The following is a 22,914-nucleotide window of genomic DNA, read 5'->3' on the forward strand; positions in this document are numbered from 1 at the left end:
ACTGGTTTTGTTTTCACCGTGGCCTGAACTCCCTCTTGGTGATCCAGGTGACCACTGGGACTGGAGAAGATAAGGGGAGTGGATGAGCCTGATTAATATAACATAATAATATAATATAATAATATAATATAATAATATAATATTATAATACAGTGGTACCTCAGGTTATATACGCTTCAGGTTACAGACTCCGCTAACCCAGAAATAGTGCTTCAGGTTAAGAACTTTGCTTTAGGATGAGAACAGAAATTGTGCTCCGGCGGCACGGCAGCAGCAGGAGGCCCCATTAGCTAAAGTGGTGCTTCAGGTTAAGAACAGTTTCAGGTTAAAGACGGACCTCTGGAACGAATTAAGTACTTAACCTGAGGTACCACTGTATAATATAAAATAAAAGCAATTTATTATTTATACCCTGCCCATCTGGCTGGGTTTCCACAGCCACTCTGGGCGGCTCCCAACAGAATATTAAAAACACGATAAAACATCAAACATTAAAAACTTCCCTAAACAGGGCTGCCTTCAGATGTCTTCTTAAAGTCAGATAGTTATTTATTTCCTTGACATCTGATGGGAGGGCATTCCACAGGGAGGGTGCCAGTACTGAGAAGGCCCTCTCTCTGATGGCACACTGAGGTCCTCCACCAGAGACCTTGCATCATGCTCCGTGTTCAGAGACTATTATCAGAAGCTGATCACCAGAAGCAGGGCCTTTCAGATGCTGGGTATGGAATACCCTCCCTGCTAGGGAGGCTCACTCAGTTGCTTCACATATAGGCAAAGCTTGCTCCTTTTTGGAAAGCTTTTTGGGGAGGATGGGAGCTCCAGATGTATTCACACATCTTTGCAGATGGTAAAGACAGCCCTGTCCTTCAACGTTCCCTGGGATATACACAAACAGAAATGAATTGGACACTAATTAAGCTGTGCTGATGTGAACAGCTAGGGTGGCGGGAGGCTATGAAACGCACGGGATGGAGGGGGGGGGGCAACTGCACTGCATTTTAAGGCAGCAATGTGAACACACACCCGAGGAAGGTTTGCATCGTCTTTAATTGATTTGATTGCTTTGGCTATGTATCTTTATGATGCTATGAGCCGCTTTGAGCAGCTTCTGGGTTCAAAACAGCAAGGAATAAAAGAGGGAAATGTCTGCAACTGAAGGTGATTGGGGGGGAATAAAGGCACTAATAGCAGGAAGATATCAGAATATGTAACATTTGGGGGGCATATTAGAAAGGGAAGGCACCCACATCTGCTCACCTACAGGAACAAATGGTAAATGTTACTCCAATAGGTCTCTGCGTGACCACCCGAAGCTGGCTGGGGCCGCTGGGGAGGGGGTTGGGGTCCAACACATCTGGGGGGGGCTGCCTGGTATCCACTCTTATAGTATAGCAAGGGGACAGGGTCTAGCAGACAGGGTTATATTATTTGTTTTATTTGTTTTATTTATTTAATAAAATACCTACATCGCTTGGCTGCAAAACCTCAAAGCTGTTTACAAAGAGAATGAAACGACAAAATTATCAGTGAAAACCAAGAAAACAACTATTTAAAACATTCAAAAGATAAAATCAGCAATCAACTAAAATCAGATTTTAAAAATACATCCACATTCTACACGCCTAGGTAGGCTTGTCTAAACAAAAATGTTTTAAGCAAGTGCCGGAAATGCATTATAGATGCATTCCCATTCCCTGACGACGAGTTACCTGTAGGATCTACTCTGTTGTACCTCCATCTGCCAGCACAACACAACTTCTCTTACTTTCCCTCCCCCCACTTCACATCTCCACCTTATTTCCCATTAGTTCCTTCCTTCCTAATTATAACCTACATATTAAAACAAAGTTTTAGAAACAGAATTACTGGAACGGAAATGCCCCCAGAGCCTGTCGTATTCATGCTATCTGTTTGCTATTTATCTGCAGATTTTAAAACCACTTCAAAGACCTAAGCTACCCTAAGCACTATACAATTAGATAAGAATAAAGATAAAATATAAAAGGTTACCAGCTCACTAAACTAAAGGTAATACCGTGAAACGATTCATATAGTTTATATTCCATAAAATGACTGGGTCACACTTCTGGGGGAAGCCTTCTTAGAAAATAATGTCTTCATTAGCTATCTAAATGCCACGATGCTTGCCTAATTTCAGTTGGCAATTTATCCCAGATGGATGAAGTTGCAATACTAAAAGCCCATTTTCAAAGCACAAATGAAGCACACCTCTGGGACATACAGTACTCTCAACCAGTGTTCAAAATTAGCCAGATGCCAGGCACATTTTGCTACTCGTATGGGTCCAACTGAAACTATAGGGTGATTTCTGGGCGCCAGGCTGGCAACCACAGTTTAAAAACCTCTGTGCCTTACTCCATAGTTAATTTGTTGTTTAGTCATGTCCGACTCTTCATGACTCTTCATGACCCCATGGACCAGAGCACGCCAGGCACTCCTGTCTTCCACTGCCTCCCGCAGTTTGGTCAAACTCATGTTGGTAGCTTCGAGAACACTGTCTAACCATCTTGTCCTCTGTCGTGCCCTTGTGCATTTACCTTCTCCCGCCACAGTGGTACCTATTTATCTACTTGCACTGGTGTGCTTTCGAACTGCTAGGTTGGCAGGAACTGGGACAGAGCAATGGGAGCTCACCCCATTCTGGGGATTCAAACCACTGACCAAGTGGCTCAGTGGACTACCCGCCCCCTTGTAACAATACATAAAACATAGAGAAAGAAACACTCTGTCCATACTCAGAGCCATTCCCTGCCCACATTACTGGCTCCTGTTTGCAAAGGGGGCTGAGATGCCTCACATTTCCAAGCCAGACTTTGGTGTTTGGTCCTTCTTGGCGGGCGGGGGGAGAGCGAACAAAGCTTTTCATCCCCCTTAAGGAGGGTGGAGCACATATGATTCTATACTCAGCATGAACTCACCTTAAGGTGCCAGAGTTGTTGTCTTAAAAATTAAAAATATTGGGATGCAAATTGTAAATGTCCCAGCCCTTTGTCTCATGGACTGGTTGGTTCAGAGGAGTTGGTGGGAGACACCAGACAGGGAACCCCCAGGGAAACAAGGCTCAGAACTAGGCCTCCTAAAGAGAGTTTCTGGCTCTGGTTTGTTTCCTTGAATAAAGAATTAACTTCACTGCCCTCAGATTATTTGCTGTTTTGTCGGTGACCTACGCCTCACTCCAACCCTGACAATAAGCCTCAGGGTGCAGCTAGCAATACCCAGAGGGACAGGATATGAAGGAGCACTGTGGGTGTGGATGTCTATCATGAAAGATTGTGGACGTGAGCTGTAGCCACAGCTGCTGATATGATATGGGGACAGAACCAGGAAGAATACCAGGCAGTCGGGTCCAGCTGGTAGCAGCAAATGAAATTCTCTTCTGCGCCTTGGTCTTCCTGCATTACTCAGATTCTTCACCTACGCAACTCTAGATCAAACTAGCATGCCTTTTATTAGGGCTTACTTGCAGGCAGACACACATACACCCTCGGTCCATAAGAGCACAAAGCCAGTCCCAGTTTTAACTTGGCCAAGGCTAATTATCTTGCTTTTGCAGAAACCCACGCCTTTGCTGGGCAGGAGTGATAAAAATGGAGGTTGTGGCAGCAGCTTTCAAGCGGACTTTTGTTCAGGAGTTGGAAGGCCTTGCCTGCCAGGCCAGAAATCCCATTTAATGCCCCTCAGTGGCATCCTCCAGGGCAACGAAGAAGCCACAAGAGGACAGAACAGATTCCTCTTTCAGACTTGCCCATGGGAATGGAAACCAGCAGTGTTTGATCTCTTCCAGCTACTAACAAAAGGCAGAGCAAGGCAAGAGCTGGCCTTGCTCCCTTCTGCATTGCCTCGCAAGTCCCAGGAAAGGCAAAGCTGGCAAAATACATGGCTAGGCTGTCCTGATGAGACTACCACAGCTGAGGGTTTGGGTGGTGATTTCTGTTCTATTCTAGAGAAACTAATGAAGCTGCACCACTAGGGAGAATGCTGAGGAACATCTGCATGTGAGTGCTTTTCTTCCGTTTTTCACGTATAACAACATGTCATTGCGGTACACAGAAGTCATATTTGGTATGGTTTGTCTAGTGCACAATAGTTCCTTTGGTGTCATGACCCTTATTTTCACAATGCCATCAGGAGAAAGTGAAGAGCAAAGAATTGGTCCACTTCAAGTCTCTCCAGGAGAGAAGGTTTTTAAGCAGAGGTTGGGTGGCCATCTGTCATGGACGCTTTAGCTGAGATTCCTGCATTTCAGGGGGTTGGACTAGATGACCCTTGGGGTCCCTTTCAACTCTACCATTATATGTTTCTACGTTTCTATGAACTAGACTAGAAAGAGAGCCCAAGAGTAGCCCTGAACAGCACTGACCAGTTGCATCCAGTATTCCAGCCACATTCCTTCTCAGAAAAGGATGCACTTTCAGAAACCACCCGTCACAACCTGCTCTTCTAATGCGCTCTTTATGGGACTGCCCTTGAAGATATTGTTTCATGTTTGTATTCAGGAGTCGCGGGCAGGCGGTGCACTGAATGTCACCCCCCCCATGACACCCGAGGTAGTCTGCACCCACCGCACCCCCCTTCCTATGCCTCTGCTGCAGCTTGCCTCATCCCTGACCATTGACCATGCTGGCTGGTGTTGATGGGAATTGGTTCTCCAAACACCTGGAGAGCAGAAGGTTGGGGGAGTGTTCCTCAGACCTGTTGGACTACAGCTCTCATCATCTCTGCCCATTGGCTAAGCTGGCTGGGAATGGTGAGTTGTAGTGCTACAACAGCTGGGGAGCCAATATTAGGGTTGCCATATGTCTGGGAAATCCTGGACATGTCCTCTTTTGGGGGGCCTACATGCCATCCGGGGGGATTTTTACAATTTTAAGCAAATACCCAGGTATGTAGGGGTTTTTTAAAAGTGTGTGTGTGCATAGGCTTGTGGTTAGGTGACCTGGGTTCTGTCTCTGTCTTGGGCTCTGTTTTGGGTTTGGCAGCAGTGGACAGCCAGGGGCCGAGCAGGGTGATCACCCAAAAAAAGATCAAGAACATTTTTTGTCTAGATTTTTACCTCTGGAAATATTGAAACCCTAGCCAACACTGAATAAATTAAATGAAGCTAGTAATTAATTGAGCTTCCTGTAAACCTCTAAGGAAAGCACACGGGTGGTTCCTTTAGGAAAACTCATAAAAATTAATTGCACCTCTCATCTGTGTGTTGAATATATGCAATCACCGAAGTTATTAGGGATTATTGGTTTCCCTGGTATAGCGTGTTCTCCAATAAAAGTGAGCACGTGTTGCGGTGTGGGCCACCGGGCCACGCCTCTTGTTGCCAGGCAGGTTAATAGTTATTGCCTGGCATTGTGATTGGAAAACCGGGTTGCTGGGGCAAATTGTATGTTGCAAATTGGGTGGGTGGGACCATAGTCTTTAAATATTGGTGCACTCTGGTTTCTCTTTCTCTTTGCAGAGTGCATCGGATCACCCGCCCGCCCGCCCTCTTTTCCAGTTGACCTTGCTTTGCCTGTCATGGGGTCGTCTGCCTTGGCGCAGGGGCCTAGTAGGAATTTTGCCATTTGGTGATTGGCTGTGCCAGTTGGTTTTTGCCTACTACTCAGCAATTTGTCACAACTTGTAATGTTGCGGTTAGGCATTGGTTATAATATGCTAGTGGTGGAGGGGTCAGGATAGGCTGTGCCTGCCCCTCCTATTGCGCTGAAGGGAATTCCGTTAAAGGAATCCTGGGGCTTGCCACGATTTCGTCCAATCCCTGTCATGGGACCAGGGACGCCCAATCCCTGTCATGGGAATCCTTGTCATAGGACCAGGGCCGGCAAGCTTTCGGGGAGCTGCTGGGGTGAGCGGCGTGGGTCCGACGCTTAGCTCAAATGACCCCCAAGTTTGACTTTCCCTTCTACTGGCTACCGATCGGACCTTGGGATGTCAGTTCTGTCCCAGGCGGGGGGACAGATAGTCATAACCAATGTCTAAACAACCACTCACTGATTTTGTATTTTAATAAAGTTGTGGCCAAAATAGTGCCCAAAAAACCAAAACTAAATTACGTGTTATGTGTGAAGTTATTTGAGGGGTGGCCTGGGGACCTACACACGCAACATTTGTTCTCACACTTGAATCTTTTAAAGTACATCCATCGCTGCCTTCATCCACTTCAAACATACGGTCTTCAAACAAAAACACCTTGAAGGTCCCAGGCCACAGAGAGATTAGGCTGGCCTCAACCAGAGCCAGGGCTTTTTCAGCTGTAGCTCCGATCTAGTGGAACGCTCTGTCACAAGAGACTAGGGCCCTACGGGACTTGACATCTTTCCGCAGGGCCTGCAAGACAGAGCTGTTCCAACAGGCCTTTGGCCAGGGCACAGCCTGACTCCCTCCTTTGGCAATCCTCACAGAACTTCTAGCCCAATGGTTGCCATTAATTTGATTGGAATTAATTTTATAATGAAATGATTTTAGAATGTTTTATCGTTTTACTGTTGTTAGCCACTCTGAGCCCGGCTTCGGCTGGGGAGGGCGGGATATAAATTAATTTTTATTTATTATTATTATTATTATTATTATTATTATTATTATTATTATTATATAAAACTGCTCTTGCCTGGGCAAGTTCCTATGTACTTTCCAGACATTCTTGGACTCTCAAAACACTTCTCTCTGAACTGGAATTACAACAGCCCTGCAGAAACAATCTGCAATGGTTCCAGTAGCTCAGGGATAGCCAACATACTGTCAAGATGTTGAGACTACAACTCCCATTATCTCTGACTCTTTGATCATGCTGGCTAGCTACTGCAGATGTTGAGAGTTGTAGTCCAGTAACATCTGGAGAGCACCCCTGCAGTAGCCATTTAGTCACCTGTATGCCTAGAGGAGGGAGGCAACATCGTTGCCCTAATGCAGAGAGGTTATCTGCACAAATTGGATTGATCATCATTTACTTTCTTGCTAGGAAGCTCTAGAAGCAGAAGTTGTGAAATGGAACTGTAAGGGAAATCCACAACAGTGCACCTGTTCCAAAACTGGTAGATAGTATTGTTGCCACCCCAATCTCTGAGTGGTACCAGATGCCAGGAGCTCCTGGAACTTACCCAGGGTTCATGCTTCCTTTTGGAAATGAGGCACAGTGGCAACTGTGGTGTCTTTATAATATATGGTTTATTTACACATATATACAGGGCTTTTTTAGCTGGAACTCAGCTCTAGCACCTCTCCAGTGGGCGCCATTGCCATTCTAAGAGAACGAGGGAGGCATTCATGGTGAGCTCTGATACCTCTTTTTCTGGGGGGGGGGGGGTCAGTGCATATATACAGCCTGAGCCTACAATGCAGCGGCTCATAGAATCAACACCCCCAAGGGGTCTTGTTTCTCCCATAGCCGCAGCGTCAGATTCAAACATTGTTCTGTCTCCGTTTTCTCCCAGCTTGATGCTTTACACCTAGCTCACCTCACTGCCCTCTCCCAACTCTCACCTTTGTCTTTTTCTAACTGCTAGCCAGTTGATGGGGAGAGCACCCATTTGCCATCTCACACAGAGCCTCTTTCCTTTGTTTCCCTTAATGGCCCATCACCCAAGCGATCACCTCAACAGAGGAAGCAAGCCTGGATTATATTTTAACACTTTCTGGATCCAGGGGTTAGGAGGAGCTCTCATACAGCTTACTCCCCCCACCAAAAAAAAACCCTAACTCATAACACTCTGTTTGTAGTGTGGATGTGTCCAGTGAGTCACTAGAGCCAGAATGGGGACACTATGGCCCTCCAGATGTTGTGGAACTATACCCCACCCCATAACTGGTCATGCTGGCTGTGGAGGATCATAGCTGGAGTTCAAATCATCCATGGGGCACTTCCAGGGTTCCTCCAGACAGCCTGCTTATTGAGCATTCGCCCTGATTCACTTGCGCAAAGCTTAGGTGGAGGCAAGACAATGTCTGGTCTTTAGTGAGCATTTGTTCCAGCTGGTTTGTGGGTAGGAGTTTTCCTCCTGATTTTCACACAGGTGATTTTCACACTTGTCTTCCCATTCATAAGTTATTTATTATCCCTGACACTTTCCTAAGTGGGAAAAGTCCATTTTTTTAAAAAGAAAAAGAAAATTGGATTTGCTGCACCAGGCTACTTTAATTGCACAAATGTAAATTTCTGGTATGTGGCTGAATCTCTCCCGCAAAATACCGGCAATCAGGAGGTGATACAGGTTGGAGGACGCAACATCTGCAAGGAAGTCATGTGCTTTTACCCTAGCTCTTAACCCATCCCTATTCTGAGAGCGCAGCATTTCAAGACACAGGATTTGGCTCATCATTTGCATTGCACAAGCGAGCTCAAACTACTGGCACAAGAACTTTTCCTATCCCAACAGGCAAAGATTTCAAAATGGAAACCAGAGAAATTTATTCCGTGACACCTTTCTGACTTCTGGGGTGGTACCAACATGACTCATAGAAAAGCAGTTCCACAATTGCCTTCATAAGAGTCACAGCATCATTTCCAAGAGACCATAGAATTAGGCAACTCATCCCCTTGAAGTTGTAGGACAGGCAGAGAAGGGGTGTGGATTGGAACAGCATTCCTTTCATTAGCAGCAAAGCCCAGTTCTCCAAAAGGAAGCAGGGAGGGAAAGCCCTCAGGCCCATTAGCCATAAAGGTGCAGCTTCCCTTTCACACCCCAGCAGAGATGGCAAAACCTGACAATTTCAGTTTCTGTCCGTTTCTCATTCCCTCCATCTTAAGTCCAGTTCTTCACATTTCCACATCGGTTTGCGATCACATTGTTTAAAAAAAAACCCCAAGAAAGTTGTTGGGAAAATTGACACATTTTGTGTACATACTTTTGCCTGGTATACACATTTCTGCAAAGCAATTTTCCATAATATAATCTATTCTTGTATGATGTTCACTGATCTCTGCATGCCTTGCCCTAGTATATACACTCGCTTCTTGGCAGGAAATTCCGCATTGCAAATTTTGGGAAAGGGCAAATTTAAAAGGATGGCTGTGTTTCGATTCACTCATTGTTCCGAAAAGTGCGAATTAAGTGGGTTTGCTTCTAAATGCCAACTGAATAGAATTCCCCCCACGCCTCTCATCCCAAGGGATGTTTCTCTCTCATACTTTCATGGTACTGAACAATAAAATAATTCAAAAAACAGCTCCCATCCTGACCCTTCACATCTTTTTGGAAAAAAATGAGTCCCTTCCTTCATGTACCAAATCACCTGCTCAGAAATCTTGACTCAGCAACTCTTTCAGAACGTTTTGGGTGTTTTTTTTTCTTTTGCAACTGCCTACACATGGAGCAATCCTCGTTCTCTTTCTAGATCCCTGCCCCATATTTCAGCAGCATGAAAAATGTGCTAATGTGTACAGAAGTGGCACAACTGAAGACAACAGCAGAAACCTCCAAAGCTGACCAAACAACACTTACAAGAGCCAGTGTGGAGTGGTGGCTAGAATTCTTGACTAGGAGCTGAGAGACCAGGGCTCCATTCCACACTCAGCCATGAAGCCCACTGTGCGATTTTGGGCCAGTCTCTGCCTTTCAGTTTAACCTACTGTTGCTGCGAGTTGCTGTGAGGATAAAATGTGCAGAGAGGGAGAAGTGTGTCTGCCACCTTGAGTTCCCTCAGAGAAAAAGTGGAAAAGAAATTATTATTATTATTATTATTATTATTAATAATAATAATAATAATTACACCAGTGTGGTGTACTGGTTAAGAGCGGTAGTCACGTAATCTGGGTAACCGGGTTCGCGTCTCCGCTCCTCCACATGCAGCTGCTGGGTGTCCCTGGGCCAGTCACAGTCTCTCAGCCCCACTCACCTCACAGAGTGTTTGTTGTGGGAGAGGAAGGGAAAGGACAATGTTAGCCGCTTTGAGACTCCTTAAAGGGAGTGAAAGGCGGGATATCAAATCCAAACTCTTCTTCTTATTATTATTATTATTATTATCCTATACTTTGCTTCTCGCAGGGAGGGAGCCGCCAGAAAGCCCTCGGAGTTGGACCTCAGTGTTCAGGCTGAATTATGGGAGTGGAGATGGGCCGAAGCCGTTTAGGGCTTTAAAGGTCAGCACCAACACTTTGAATTGTGCTCAGAAACATACTGGGAGCCAATGTAGGTCTTTCAGTTATATGGTCCCAGTGGCCACTCCCAGTCACCAGTCTAGCTGCCACATTCCGGATTAACTGAGTTTCCGGGTCACCTTCTAAGGTAGCCTCACATAGAGCGCATTGCAGTAGTCCAAGCAATTAAAATTACTGTATGTACATGTTCCAACTGTTACAACATTTGTCCTGCCCCTTAGGGCTGAAGTTGGCCAATGCTGGGCAGCCAAGGAAGAAGCAGGGTTTCTCATACCCTTAGCCAGCAGGTGCCTCATCCAACAAGCAGCGTTTCCCAAGCCTTAAAGCTTTGCAAACTCGGTTTAGCTAATCACCAGGAACAGCCAAATAGAGTTTATTTTGGCCATAGGCACCTCCCTTTTCTCTGAGGTTTCTAATAATCCAGCCTGTTTTGGACTTGGCTGTTGAAAATAACAGCACTTGAAAATAAAACTGCCAATATTATAACACTGTTAGATAAACCTACATGATGTGACCGGACTTAGAACACTTTATACAGTCCTGTTCTGTTCTCAAAAGGTTTACGTCAGAATTGGAAAAGGAAACAAAAAAATGATGAAGGTGATGGAGCAACCCCTGTGTGAGGAATGGTTGCCATATCTATAACTTTTTAGTTTAGAGAAAAGGTGAGTAAAAAGTAACATGATAGAAGTTTATAAAGTTAAGCATTGCATGGATAAAATGGATAGAGAATGCTTTTTCTACCTGCCTCATAGCACTAGAACTCACGGACCTCCAGTGGAGGGAGAACATAGGCATCATGGCTGGTAGCCATGAATTTGTCTAATCCTCTTTTAAAGCCATCTAGGTTTGTGACCATCACTGCCTCCTGTGGGAGGGAGTGCCATAGTTTAACTACCGTATTTTTCGCTCTATAAGACGCACCAGACCACAAGACGCACCTAGTTTTTGGAGGAGGAAAACAAGAAAAAAATATATTCTGAATCTCAGAAGCCAGAACAGCAAGAGGGATCGCTGTGCAGTGAAAGCAGCAATCCCTATTGCTGTTCTGACTTCTGGGATAGCTGCGCAGCCTGCATTCGCTCCATAACACATTTCCCCTTACTTTTTAAGAGGGAAAAAGTGAGTCTTATAGAGCAAAAAATACGGTATGCACTGCATGAAGAAGTCCCTCCTATTTATCGGTCCTGAATCATCCAGAATTCAATGGATGCCCACAACTTCTAGTGTTCGGAGAAAGGGAGAAAACCTTTTCTGTATATATTCTCCAACAGTAATCTAATTAGTACTGAATTTTAACTCCCAATGAGAAGCACTCGTGAGATTCTCACAGAGCTTTGGGAACGCTGCACCTTACCTTGGGGGGAACGGGAGCCATTTGCTAAATTGTATCAGGCCACAAAATGACTCAGGCTGCACTTCTTCTGCTTCCTTGTCCTCCCATTCAAAGCTCTCCCCAGCCATGTGCCCAACCCTCTCCCCTCTGCCCAGATTCTGCTCCTTCAAAAAAGAGGTTTGCATATCTTATCTAAGGGTCACACCAGCTGGGACAATCAGCAGCCACACCTATTGGTTCACACTGATCTGCCCTATTCACATATAAGGGAAGAGTGGGGAATCTAACGTATACCTCAGGGTGGGAAACTCATGACCCCTGCAGTGTTGTTGGACTACAACTCTCATCATCCCTCCCAACTCCCATCATTGGCTGCTGAGAATTGTGAGGCCAGTAAGATCTGAAGGGTGACAAGTTGCCCTGTCTTGGTCAAGAGATGCAGGAGGTTGAAGAGAGATTTCAAGATTATCCTAGGCAAAACATGCTGTTTTCTATACCGTAAACCCAGGCAGATGTGCTGGTCCATGGGGTGGGTGGGAGCATCACAACACTTACTGCGCTATAGTGATTTTGAAAATTATGTTCTAATGAATAAACATAGCATCTTCCCTATTTTTACAGCTTATGAAATTGCTGAGTTCAGCTGGCTACAGATGGGATTGTAACGCTGACAGAATATGCCTTCTACCACTTGAACACAGAACTTTACTTTGTGGGGGTGGGAGTTACAAGGTCCCAAGCAACAGGCCGTGCTACCCACATCAGCTTTCATTGCCCTTTTACCTGGTGCTCTACCTAAAACCTCAAACTTTGCAAATATATACAAAAACTACCACGTTTCCCTTGGGTGTTGCTCTCTGCCTCACAAAGGAGTCAGTTTTCCCATTTGAGCAAGGGACAATTTTATATCCTCAAAATATGCGGGGGGGGGGGGCAGTTTTGTTCTTTCTCTACCTCAGCTACACAAATAACTCCACCACCACCATGGACACAAGTGTCCCCGAGACTCTGGAGAGGACCAGTCGGTGACCAGTTGGTTGTCCTGTATTTCTCCTTTTACTGTGTGCATAATATCTTTATCAACCCCTTCTGATCAAATCTGCCAGGATGATCAGGTGCATTTTATAACCTCCTAATCTATGCCTTTTGGCTCAGGATGCATCTGTCATGTTCAGTGTGGCCAAGGACTGGGCTCTTCAGTGAGCAAAACCCACCAGAACTGATTGCAGATTTTCTGCAGCTTCCCTGCTTGGAGTTGGCAACAGGATTTCATCTCAACTGTCTGTAAGGGCTCAAAAGAGTGGGTGGCGGAGGCCGGGGACCAGGGGAGTGACCCAGGAGAGGGGACTAGTGATGTAGGGGGTGTGGCACAAAGCAGAAGTGAGGGCAGGGGGGAAGAGGAAGAGTCAGCGCAGTCCGAGGAAGAGGAAGATGAGCCAGATATGGCTCAAGAAGATGCTGTTCTGGCAACAGGCAAGTCAGTAGACGCCTCAACTTCCCCCACCCCACTGTCTCCTAGAACCAGGAGGGGCTTGAAGTGGGAAGAGCAGTGGAGACTTCTGTGCAGGAGAAGTCTCAGGTTACAGGTGCGTAATCTTTCGGGGAGGGTATATAAGCCAGAAGAGGGGAACGGTCTAAGGCACAGCTGCCTAGTGACTAGAAGTATGTGCGCGTGCACATGTGCAGCCAGAGTAATGTGGAAGCTGATGAAAGTGCTTCTTTTGTCAATAAAGACTTAACTATCAGACAGGTGTCTTCCTTAGCTGGGGTGAGCCAAGACATCAATGTCCATTTTATTTTCCTTGGTGTTATTATTTTTTAATCTAACTCATTTTAATTGATTCTCCTTTATGCTATTGGACACATTAGGATAGCACTTTTAATGTGCTTCTCATTTTGTTTTCTCCGTGTTGGCCATTGTAACAATAAAGGTTTGTTTCACTTTACCGCAGCAACTTTCAGGGGATTCTGAAATCGTTGTGCACCTACCAGAGACTAATCCAATTAAGTTGGTCAAACTGCTCCTGCATTTCATCATCATATTGATGCATCTGCCAACTTTTGGACTCCAGCATAATTTCTCACCCACTCCTTGGTTTTGCTTAACATCCTAAAGAGCATCCTGAGAACATCCTGAGAACTCAAAAGGTGGTATGTTGTTCTGTGCCATTTTCATTTGTCCTTTTGTTTATGTATTGCTTATTATGTTCGTAACTTTTATTTTCTCAATTTCGTAACTTTCATAGCTACCACTTAAAACCATCAGGTAACATCGACGGAGTGGACACTTGCTACTCAATTTAGGGTGATTCCTGACCAGCCCTATTTAGTGGGTGGGATTCAATTGCGCACCAGAGCAAATTCAGGTGGTGCCATTGGAGTGGATTTTGTGCTCCCTGTGCAGCAAACCCACTTCCCCAAGAACCGGGACATTTTTGCTTAATGCTGCCTCATCTAACCCCTCCCAAAAACAAATCATGATGAGTACTCAATGAACTGGTCATCTAGAGGTGACCTAGAAAAGAGCTAAGTCAGCCACAGGGGGGAAACAAGCAAGTGTGGGGGGTGGGGCAGCCAGGTACACGTGCCCTGGGCCACGGAGCGTAAGCTGGCGGAGGGAGGGGGCACCAGGGATTGGCTGCTTTCTGTTTGAGTTTATAACTTTATTCTAACAAGAATCCCACCGCAGGTCTCAGACACAGCTCAAAAATATTATAAAATTATGTATAGCATATGTAAAGTGGCTACAAAAATACCCCCCATAATACTAGTAGTGGAACGTTAGAAGATTCAGGAAAGACAGCACAGCACAGACAAACACAGCACAGAGTTAAGATATGAAACTCCCTCCCACAGGAGGCAGTGATGGCCGCCATCTTGGATGGGTTTTTAAAAAGGCATGGGAAAATTCATGGGGGAGGAGGCTACCAATGGCTACCAGCTAGTGCCAGCAGCCACCAGCAAGCAGCAGGAGGGGCAAGCACATTAGGGAAGGACATGGCCTGATGGCAAGGCTGGGCAGTGAGGGCAGGTTAGCTGCTTGATGTTCCCTCACCCACCTACCTACTTGGGGTGCTGCCACCCAGGTGAGGAGGCCTCCCCCGCCCAGTTCTGGGAAGGAGGCAGCAGGGTCCAAGATCCTGTCAAAGCATCACGCCTCCTTCCCTAAGGTGGTCAAAAGGTGGCAGTACTGCATAATGTTGCATGCTGCCAGAAAAAAAGCACTGGTATTAGCCATGATGGCTGTGCTCTACCTCCACGCTTGGAGGCTGCAATGCTTCTGAATAGCACTTTCTGGAAACCACAGGAGGAATGAGTCCTCTTGTGCTGAGATCCTGGTTTCCCAGAGGGATCTGGCTGGCCACTGTGAGAACAGGAGGCTGGACTAGATGGTCTATTAGCCTGATCCAACAGGCTCTTCATTCATTCATTCATTCATTCATTCATTCATTCTCTCTTTCTTTGTTTCATACCTTTCACCCAGACTGGGACTCAAGCTGGTTTACAAAAAGAATACAAATCACAAGCAAAAGGGGGGGGGGAGGAAATACCATCATTAAAAAGTAATTGAGCACTAATAAAACTAAAGCAATATAAAAAGCAATATAAGGGACCCCTACAGACACACGTACACTTCTCTTTTCAAGGAAGAGAACCAGGCACCGTTCACATGCTTGCTACTGAAAACTATCCAGAATGACGAAACGCGACCAAGGAGTGGAGTCAAACACCGTAAATATTGATCCTGGGTCCTGTCGAGTTGACTGAGAGGGTGTGAGGTACAACCTCAGCCCACACTAACACACAAATCTGTGAGTGTTTGAGCTGAAAGAGCAGGTTGCAAGCATGACCAACAATTCATCAACCCTGCTGCAAAAGTGGATTATTCAGCAGTGCTTACTTCTCTCAAAAGGTGTGAGAGGGTGTGTGGCTGCTGCCTCTTTACTGCACGGTTTATTGTATCAAAATTAAATGCATGGTCAGAATGCAGCCAAGCAAATCTAGCTAGGGTTGACAAAGTCCCACAATGGGCAACCGGATGAGCCAGCCAGTGATGGAGAACTTAGGAGGCTGTGGGTTGCAAAACCCCTGCTCTATGTTCCCAGGAAGTACTGTAACTAACCTGGAGTTAGGTGAGGTTGCAGATGTCGTCTAGAAAGGCCTGGGCTAGGAGGTGCCAACTGGCATCTCGCAAGCTGACTATGGAAGATGGAAGGGAGCTGTTTCCAAAGGAAGGAGAGGCTCAGTGCTGGCGTTTTTTCACCTGCTTTACCCAACCTTCCAGCTGCTTAAGGGATTCTTTGACGTGTCCTTTTCGTAAACTGCACACTTACTTAAATGTTAATATAAATCGAATGAGCTGTTGTTGATAATTAACTTTTCAGTGTTACGATGCAAGGATATTATGTGTCCTGTTATGTATTGTTATTGTATTTAGGTTTAGGTGTTTTGTGTGAAGGATTGACTGGGAGAACCAGGGCCAGATTTAGGTTTGATGGGGCCCTAAGCTACTGAAGGCAATGGGGCCCTTTATATGTCCAGCTGTCCTTTGTCAACAACAAATTGTCGCTGTTTTTTGTGTTGGATATATGCTGTATGGTAATTTATGGACCGGACGCGGGTGGCGCTGTGGGTTAAAGCCTCAGTGCCTAGGGCTTGCCGATTGAAAGGTCGGCGGTTCGAATCCCCGCGGCGGGGTGCGCTCCCGCTGTTCGGTCCCAGCGCCTGCCAACCTAGCAGTTCGAAAGCACCCCTGGGTGCAAGTAGATAAATAGGGACCGCTTACTAGCGGGAAGGTAAACGGCGTTTCCGTGTGCGGCTCTGGCTCGCCAGAGCAGCGATGTCACGCTGGCCACGTGACCCGGAAGTGTCTTCGGACAGCGCTGGCCCTCGGCCTCTTTGAGTGAGATGGGCGCACAACCCTAGAGTCTGTCAAGACCGGCCCGTACGGGCAGGGGTACCTTTACCTTTACCTTTAATTTATGGACCTAATAGGCATCTAAAGCCATTTGCACATAACATAATATGTATTTTATCAAAGTAATTGTTGAACTGAAATACAAGTAAGAAGTATATTAATAGTGAAATAATTATGAAGCTCTACCTGTATGTAAGCTTTATTTGTTTTTTATCTTATATTTTGGAAATGTACATCCAGGGGTTTTTTTCCTTTAAATTTTTTGGGGGCCCCAAGAGACTGGGGCCCTAAGCTATAGTTTATACATAAATCCGGCACTGGGGAGACCTGCAAATGATTTGCAGTTGATCAGCAGGGATCCTCCTTTGCCAACACCACCTCTCTCTCTCTCTCCAGACACATTATTCGGGTGAAAGGCTGCATCATATCAAATGGACAGGAAGCTTTTGTGTATAGGCACCTGACTCACATAGAGACCGCTACCTGCATAAGCTCCCCTACCTCAAACATCCAGGCTATTGCATCAAGGACAGCAATGGGACCGCCACAACCCCTTCACACCTGAATTGCCCCTTAATGCGAACAATGTGGGGGTCAATTCATTTAGCCAACAATGTGAGTTTTCTGGAAATGTTGCAGTAAGCAATCCCTCCAGAGGTTCTTTTTATCGTGCATTCGTGATTACTGGTATTTCTGACGGTATTCAAGGTGGTTAGACACAATTCCCCTTTCAATACTCTTTGCACCTGTTTCTGGGCACAAATACAGCTTCACTCCCAGTCACTGCAATATCCCACAATTTTATGCAGAAATCCTGTCACTTTTCATATTATAGGCTTTTTCGAGGGGAAGGGGTATATTCTGCAGTGTGTCACTGATGCAATTATAGTACATCAATGGTGGAATTATACTGGACCATCCACACATCATTGTGCTTTATTAGTTGCTCTGCAATGCTTCCCTAACCTTAGCACATTATTGCCATCTTGCACTGTAGCACAAAGAACGTGCGGCAAAAAGACCTCAAAACATTTGTGGTATGAAAAGTGACAGAATTACAAAAAAAACCCAAAAAACCCCCACCATAAATCAGTTTGTGATTTAAAAAGGAAAAAAGCCAATTCATCAACATTTTTTGTGCTAACTTCTCTTTATATACACATTTTTGCAAGGCTGACATCCCTAATATAATACAATACGTTTTAACCTTATTTAATCATCGGGGCACTCTTTGTGGATTGCTCTCCCCGGAAGGCTTGCCTGGTGTCTTCATTACATATATTTAGACATTAGACAATAACATTCCTCTTCTCCCAGGCCTTTGGCTAATTAAACAATCTATGGCCTTTTAAACTGTGGGGGTATGGTTTTGCTTGTTATTATGGTATATATTTTTGTGGTTTTTGTATTGTAAACCACCTTGTAGTCTTCAAGGGAAGTGTGGTATAGAAATTTAATTAATTGACTGACTGGTTGATTTCACTAATATTGTTGTGGGTTGTGGTTTTTTAAAATGCACACTTGTTTTCCTAGATATGCATCTTTCTGCATTGCAAGTACAAATTTCAAAGGACGCCTGTGTCGTTTCGGAAAGAGCAGCTTGGCTTGGCTCAAATGCAATCCAAACCACCCCTCCCCTCGCCTGTCAGCACACCTGCTTCCTTCCGCACCTGACTTCTGATGTGTATTTTAAAAATGTGTCTTTGTTTCATTCAGTCGTTTTTCACTGAAAGCGCCCCCTGTGCCGACAGCAGCATGAGAGCACGCACTCGCAGGCACATGCAAGCATCCTAATTTCTGATTCGTTTTGGCTCTTTCCCCAGAGAATAACCGAGAAGCTCCATTGCAAGGCACCGCCTGAGGCTAGCTGTGCAGCAGCAGGAGGTCCCTGTTTGCTTTCTCTCCTCCCATGTCACCGCGGAGTGTTTCTCTTGGGTCGGGCTCTGACAAGGGCAAGATAAGGCGATTGTCACCGAGGCCAGTGGCCCCCAGCGCCGCTGGCGAGCCGCTCCCTTGGTGCCAGGCTGTGCTCGGTCTGCCTCCGTGGCTGCTTCCCCATATCGCCTGCCTTTACACATCATCAATGGCATTTCAAAGGGGAGAGAATAAGAACTCGTTTGTCTGGCTTGGCGCATTCCCGAAACCTCGCTGGACTCGTTCTGCCTGTGGAGGGACAAGGAGAGCCTCGGGGCACGGAAGGAGATGGCGAAGAGAGAGGCGCAGAAGACACGAGCAGGCAGCCAGGAGGAAGGGGATCGGAGCCCAGCACCTGCACACTCCCCGGGAGGTGGCTGAGACCTTGGAGGAGGATGCTTGGGCAACACCTCTAGGAAATTAAAAGATGCTGGGCTCTTTATTTGCCCTACAAGCAAAGAAATGTGTGGGTGTGTTTAAAAGTGGGGGGAGGCTTTATATGGCTGCACTGAACCTCATAAAATGAAGCAAGCTTTGCTTCTACAAACATTGAGAAAGATTGCATTTTGTCCATCATTAGTCAAGAGGCTAATTTATGGGTCCTATTGTTAATCATTTCCTCCTGCCTCTTTTATAATAATTCAAATCTTTTACATCTCCATTATATCCAAAATTCAGCAGTAAACTAAGTGCTATTCCAATCCTAATAACAATTTTAATCAGAATCAGAAAATGGTACTGGCCCAAGTCTTGCTGCCATCCTTCCACTTCTGGATTAAATCCCTCGGTTTTCCCAATGGCTGACATCAGCTAGATTTGCTCCCTCTCTGCTGCTAAGTTTCTTATTTAATCTGTATGGCAGAGTTACACACTTTGCAGGCTCAGAACAAGAGGCAGCCATCAGCAGCCCCTCTCCTCCAGGAAATTGCCTGACCCTCTTTGAAAGCCATCCAAGTTGGTGGCCCTCACTGCATCCTGTGAGAGCGAGTTCCATAGTTTAACTACGTGCTTGCATGAAGGAGGGCTTCCTTTTCACTGTCTCGCAGAAGCATGGTTGCCTCGTCATCCTTGTGCCTCGGGCCCCACTGCACTGAGCGCTGGTGCGCTGAGACAAGCAGGGAGCTAATTCTGTCCCAGAGGAGGGAGTGACTGGCTGAGGCTCCCAAAAGGCCCTGGAGGGGAACAAAGGCCCTGTATTACCACACATAGATTTTAGAGAAAGGTGCTTTGCCATGTGCTCTTGCCTCACTGAGTACAAGCCGTCATAAAGAATTTGGCCATAGGTCAAGTTGCTGCTGAAACTTGCTCCTAAACACCTGCCTCAGATGGTGAGATGCCATGGGGCAGTGTCCCTATAAGCGCTCCATCACCACCACCACCACCACCAGCAGCAGCAGCAGCAGCAGCAGCAACTGGTAAGCAAGGCCTCAGATGGCGAAACAGGAAAGGCCACACCTGTATGATAGATAAATCATTACACAGGAGGAATAAAGCACCTATTCTGTCCACACACAAACAGTTCAGAAGACTCAAACACACAATTCTCCCAGAATTGGGCATCAACTACTGCTACTGTCCCCACATTATATTGGCATGCTTCTTGAGCTTGAGTCAAATCAAGGATGTATATGCCCAAGTCTCCTAGAAGGAACACAGGAAGTCTTCTTTGAGCATCAGCCATAACAACATCAGAAGAGCTTTCTGGATCAGCCCCAAGCAATCTGTTCTCACAGTGGCCAAGCAGATACCTGCGGGGAATTAGCAAGCAGGGCCCAAGCACAAGGGCAGCGCTCTGCCTTCCTGTGGTTTCCAGCAACTGGTGTACTCTAGCCACTCAAGGATTCAGAGCAGGGGAAGAGGAGCCTGAGGTGACCTCCTAATTTCCAGCATGACCCCAAGCCCCAGAGCAGCCAGCAGCTCTTCCTGGCATGGCTGCAAGTACTTCCAGGTCAGGCTTGGAGTTTTGCCCAACCAGAACTTTGCTTTGTCTGGAGCGAAAGTCCCGTCCCAGCTGTACTCCTTGCTCCTTGGGACAGACCACTTAGCTCCTCTTCTTAGCTACCCTTGACCTCAACTCCTGTCCTCTCTGGAACTTTCAGGGCTGGACTTTAGAGGTGGAGATCAAGGGCACCGCTCAGCAGAATGAGCAGGAGGGCCCCCAATGCAGCAGGCCTGGCTTGGGCATTTTGAGAAAGCAAACGAAGACACACGACAATCTAAAGACCACTGTCCCCCCGCAAAAAAGTCTATTAAGTCCAGAGTTTCAACCACAACCCCTGGTCCCCCAGTTCAGAAAGGACCCCCAGTTCCATGATCTGGCTCACCACCACCTCAGCTTTAGCCCACCTGTGGATCTGGCACGCCATGCCATCAGGCATGCCAGTCCCTCCCTGGCTGCTTTTCTTCCAGTCACACAAGCCAAGGTAAGCATTCCTACACCAGCAAAGGACTGACCCCAAACCCAGGGGCTTCTTGGTGGTGGCACCCACCCTGTGGAATGCCCTCCCATCAGATGTCAAGGAGATAAGTAACTATACAACCTTTAGAAGACATCTGAAGGCAGCCCTGTATGGGGACAGTTTTAATGTTTAATGTTTTATTCTGTTTTTATATATGCTGGAAGCCGCCCAGAGTGGCTGGGGCAACCCAGTCAGATGAGCGGGGTACAATTGTTGTTGTTATCATTATCATTATTATTTTTATTTGTAGCTGAGCTTTCCAAACTGCAAGGCCCCTTGGTGCTCGGCCACAGGTCTTTCCAGAGGTCAGGTCTTCACACCAAGGCCCCAAATGCAGCATTATCCATTCAATGCAAGGGCATCTTAACGAACCTTGAAAATTCCCTGCAGGAGGAACACAACACTTCTGCTGCCTTTTCCTAAACCTCAACATTTTGTCAAGAGTGGGAGAGAGGACATAATACCCACCGATGGGCAAGCCCTTAAAAGACTGGTCATACGGGAGGAGCAGACTCAAAGAAACTGCCCTCCAAGCCTCACCCACCCACTTGGCATGGACCACTTGGCCATATTGTCTTGGGTGGGGGACGACACCAACAAGGTTGTCCCATGCCTTGCCCTTTCAGGCTCATTTCTTTTCATTTTCTAGGAACAACAGGGGTAGGGAGGGAGAGCCCTCTTATGCTCAGGTGAGGCTTGCAGGTTTTAGGGTTGTCATATTTCAAAAAGTGAAAATCTGGACACAAAGGTTGTTGAGTTTTATACCTATTTTTTAGGGAAATATGGGTTCAATATGGACTGCCATGTGCCTGGGTTTTCCTGGACATTTCAGCCGCTTTTTGAAAATTCCATCCAGACACCGTTTTTGATGGACAGATCCCAGCTACGTCTGGGAAATTCCAGACACATGGTGATCCTAGCAGATTTCCTCTAATGGGCATCTGAGGAACAGGGTGCAGGACTCAGTAGGCCAGAGTTCTGATCCAACAGGGCTTTTACGATGTTTTAATCAAAGTTTTTCAAAGGCTCACGCCTTCTGCTGATGAATTAACATTAATTCAGTAACACTCAAGAACATGCTGCTGCAAGATTGCAATCAATGTTCCTTCGTCATGCATTTTAATGTTGCAATGTCCTGGGAAGCTGAACAAATGCATTTAAAACAAAATCACCTAAGATTCCCAATAGTTGGTTTTGCATCTGTGCGTACCTGTCGTTTCAAGTCAGCAAGCTCAGTTTTTATATCGCCAGGCTGGGTCTTCCACAGACAGCCCCACCATGCTGTCCTTTCTCAGAAACCTGATTAAGTCGGGGGGGGGAGCAGGTGGAGGGGAGTGTGTAGCTTTGCAGGGGAGCTCAGCCCAAGCATGGGAGGCAAAATATCCCAGATAATCATTAGCAGCCCAGGCCTGGCCATGCTGGCTCATACAAAGGTGCTTCCTATTTGCTCTGGCATCCAGTTTGCAGGTGGATCCCTCCACTGAGCCCCACCTTTCACCTGTGCCCTAAAGGCAACCAACACTAAATTAACCAAGAGGACGAGCTGCATAGCAGCAGGTTACTCTGTATACATTTGTGAAAAAATGGGGACAAAGATAAATTTGCCCCAGAAGGCTGCAGACTCAAGTAGAAAAATAAGTGGGTGGGTGGAGAAAGAGCCATTTTCTCAGATCAAAATCGCACACCAAAATGATCCTCTCCTTCGTTTTGCTGCTTTTGTGTAAAATAAAAACTTGCGGTGGTATGTTTTCTTTGTGTGGATGTTTTCATGCACCCTCCCAAAGGCGCTTTTATCGTGGCAAGGGGATTGAGCAAAGCAGTCTAGGGAGGGTGATCTTCAGCAGGAAAATGACAAGAGCGGAAAGCACCAAGCAGAAGAATGCTGGTCTTCTACTCAAAAGGGCAGCCTTGCTGGGGAGCTACCTCTCTTTACTGTGAAACACATACACTGTGGCAAAGTTTATCTCATCATTTCAATCATGGCCCTAAGAGGCTGAATACTTACTAAGGGACTAGGGGCATGATCTGCAATAGCGAGGAGAGACAAGGAGATAAGCAGCATCATGCATTACATGTTGTTTCATAAGCACCACTCCTTCATGACAGCAGACAGTCATTGTCTTCAAAAGTGCCTTCCTTGCACACACCCCATAAGGTAAAGGTAAAGGTACCC

The 22,914-nt window shown here is 46.2% G+C and overlaps 1 protein-coding gene and 1 long non-coding RNA gene across 3 annotated transcripts in view; one reads left to right on the forward strand and one right to left on the reverse strand.

Moving 5' to 3' along the window:
- FA2H (fatty acid 2-hydroxylase) overlaps positions 1-22,914 on the reverse strand; it is a 64,167-nt gene that overhangs the window by 36,360 nt on the left and 4,893 nt on the right. The window lies entirely within an intron of this gene.
- On the forward strand, positions 3,686-12,302 carry LOC310683268. Its single transcript, XR_014514342.1, has 3 exons — positions 3,686-4,019; positions 10,002-10,096; positions 12,072-12,302. It is a non-coding gene; the product is annotated as an uncharacterized lncRNA (long non-coding RNA).

Source organism: Podarcis tiliguerta (genome assembly GCF_965153285.1).
Source record: "Podarcis tiliguerta genome assembly, chromosome: 8".
Taxonomy (NCBI): domain Eukaryota; kingdom Metazoa; phylum Chordata; class Lepidosauria; order Squamata; family Lacertidae; genus Podarcis; species Podarcis tiliguerta.